Below are 3,306 nucleotides of genomic sequence, written 5' to 3' on the forward strand. Positions count from 1 at the left end.
TTCTTATCGTTTTAACTTCAACAGCGCACCTTCCCGTCCTTGTACTTACCACTGAGATTAAGATGAACATTACTTTCGGACATTCTTGCATTGTATACTGACTATCTTTGCACTGAAAACAGGTCTTCTAGAGGCAAATTACGTTGCTGAAGGCAATGGCCCTTTACCAAAATTCTAACACAAACGGTAGTGGGGGGTGAATCGATTTTAAACAAAACTTTCTCTGCAAGAGTACAAGTGATGGTACTGGAAGCTGTAATACTGTATTACCGTTGAAAGGATATTTAGAGCTTTTTATTGTTTGCCGGATACTGTCATGACACAGCCACTAATGTATTGTACGATCTACCCCCCCCCCACCTCCGACCTTAGGGTTCATTAAAAATGAATTTACATCATTCTATGCAAGTAAAAACTGGGGATGACGACAAACGAGGATCAATATTACAAAATTTGAATTGCTCTCGGTCTCAGTTTTCGTGTCTTTAGGAAAATGTATAGAATTATATAAGACGTTGATCATGTGCCACCTTCAAACTTGCCGTCTGATTTATTATAAAGAGTGTTTTACTAGGTGGTGGAACAAATTTGAATTTGGGAGGGCTAATGTTAACTGTGGTCATTGAATTCAGAGATGAAGAAATTTCTTTCCCTGATAATTATACACAAGTCTCTATTCCCCATTCAAAGGAACACTTAGCTACCATTTTGGGGAGGCCTACCTCCGATTCCGCCAGCTATGGAAGTATTAATCGTTGTGGTCTTCAAATCATTCGGTAATCTGAAACAACACCTGGTGTTGTGTTTGTGAACAATTTAATAACGGCTTTTGATTACGTAATTCTGGAAACTATTGTTGAAAATTTGCAAACAATTGAATTAGATGTCCTCAATTAGCTTTTACAGAAACGTTTTAAGCGCCAGATAACAGTTGAAACTATAGCAAAATTTTTTCTTTTGTTTTTCATATTTTATATTGCCGCATCCTTATCGACTTTAGAAGTGTATTAAGTGTTCGCATTTTGATGTGGCGGTTAAATGGTAACATGTTTCTTAATACTGATAAATAGTACTCGCTGTAAAATAAATGTGTCTATGTTTATAGTCAGCAGTGCTACAGATTAGAAGTTGAACGGTTTGGTTTTAATTTCGCGCAAAGCTGCACGAGGGCGATCTGCGCTAGCCGTCCATAATTTAGCAGTGAAAGACTAGAGGGAAGGCAGCTAGTCATCACCACCCACCGCCAACTCTTGGGTTACTCTTTTATCAACGAATAGTAGGATTGACAGTCACATTATAATGCCGCCACGGCTGAAATGGCTAGCATGTTTGGTGGGACCCGCGATCCTTAGATTGCTAGTCAAGCGCCCTAACCACAACTCGATCCAACCTTCCTATCATATACCAACCCACCTTCGATTTCAGAAGCCTGAATGCTTAAAGCGCTAAAAATTGGGTTTCGATACATGCAGTAGGCACAACACAGATTGCTCACTGTGTAGCTTTGCGCTTAACAACAACAAACATACATTTTTAATGTGGTTACTAGTGGTGCGCCCTCGTGTAACTTTTACCTGGAGCTACAGAAACTTGGTTTGTTAAGCCTTTTGTACGTTATCATATAAGTATATTGTTTAACAAGTTTGACATTCTAATTCCTACCACTAATTAACTTAATATAATCATTACAGAATGAAGTGGAAATACATTACTACAAAGGGGTGGTGGGTTAAAAATCGTGAAGATCACGAGTATATAATTAATGGAAAGTCCTAAGTAGTTTCTCTCAAACAAACCTAATTAGCTGAAATGTTTCCACGCCCTATCTTTACACATCGTTAAAAAAAAGCGACGAATAATAAAAACAAAAACACGCGCAGACAAGACAGCGACAAAAGCTGAAGGTTTCAGCTCGTCCTCACCGGCCTGGTAGCTAGACACGGAAGCAGACTCCCACTTTCCGCCATTAAAGGGGTTCTTTGTGTTAGTTGAAACCAGCTGTGCATACGTTGTAACTTCTTGCGCGAGACAAAAATAGCACAGCTCGATTTGGTAGATTAAACCGCTCGCTAGTAAATCAGACAAGAGGGACAAGTGCATGTGGTTGACTTTGTTTTCAATGGTTAAAAACCAGGAAGCTGTTGTAGTTTGTGTTTTTTAATGTTGCGTTTGGAACGCTATACTGTGTAGTATTCAAACGTTTGATGGTCACGAAACATAAAGTAGATCATAAACGTCAAAGAATAAAAAATTGCATTGACAGTAAAAAAAAAAGCAGAATTTCGACTCAATGGAGTTTGTACAGTTTCAGTTTGTATTGATATTTTCAACCTAGATGGACCTTATGTGACAAATGGACTAAATAGCCAGGTCACAAACACAAAATAATCAAGCATAGTTACCTCTAATTTAGAGCTGCTGGCCAGCAATTATTCCTAATCAAATAGCGAAATTGACTGTCACAGTTTGAACGCTTCCACTTGTGAAAGTGTAGAGCGTTCATCAGCTTAACATGAAACCTTCCGATGCACAGCCCGACACACTAATTGCTACACCATGCTTGGTCTCTTTAAAGTTTCAAGTGCAAGTTAGTTTTACTAAACAGTTGTTGATAAATGACAAACAAGCATTACTCTATTCCACCAAAAACTAAAACCCCCACAGCTGTTGCCAAGAGGGGTAAGAGGGGCTAACTGGTACATTTACATCAGGAACTCCGAAACAAAGGAGCTTCCCGGGATTCCCCCCCCCCTCTCGTTCCTCTCTAACACAAGGGAAAAACAAACCAAAAAACATATTATAATACATTCTGAAAGTTAATCTCCATGATATAAACAGTCCACAAGTGAGCATGACGCTCTTTCGTGAAGAACACCTCACGGTATAGTAAACATTGGGCTTGAGAGTAAGTAACTGACTTTAATCAATGATTTTACATAGTATAACATTATGAGTATTTGGATTTTGATAGAAAATGGAATACGCAAAATTACTACCGTCAGATAGTCGTTGAATGGCCGCGTATTTGCGATTTGCATCAAGGCCTCCGAATCTAACACTGCGGGTTTGGAAGAACTGAGATATTTCAAATGTTATTCAGAAAAAACCTTAATCAGCTTACGCTTCCAGGTAAAGAATCGTTATCAATTTATTGTTTTGAAACTCATACTTGTTAGATTTACGAAACAAATAAAAATGTAACTCACAAAGGTTTAGAGAAAAACACCAGCTAACACCAAGACAAAATACAAAAAACACCAGCTAACACCAAGATAAAATACAAAAAACACCAGCTAACACCAAGAC

Source organism: Limulus polyphemus, unplaced genomic scaffold, assembly GCF_000517525.1.
Source record: "Limulus polyphemus unplaced genomic scaffold, Limulus_polyphemus-2.1.2 Scaffold261, whole genome shotgun sequence".
Classification (NCBI taxonomy): domain Eukaryota; kingdom Metazoa; phylum Arthropoda; class Merostomata; order Xiphosura; family Limulidae; genus Limulus; species Limulus polyphemus.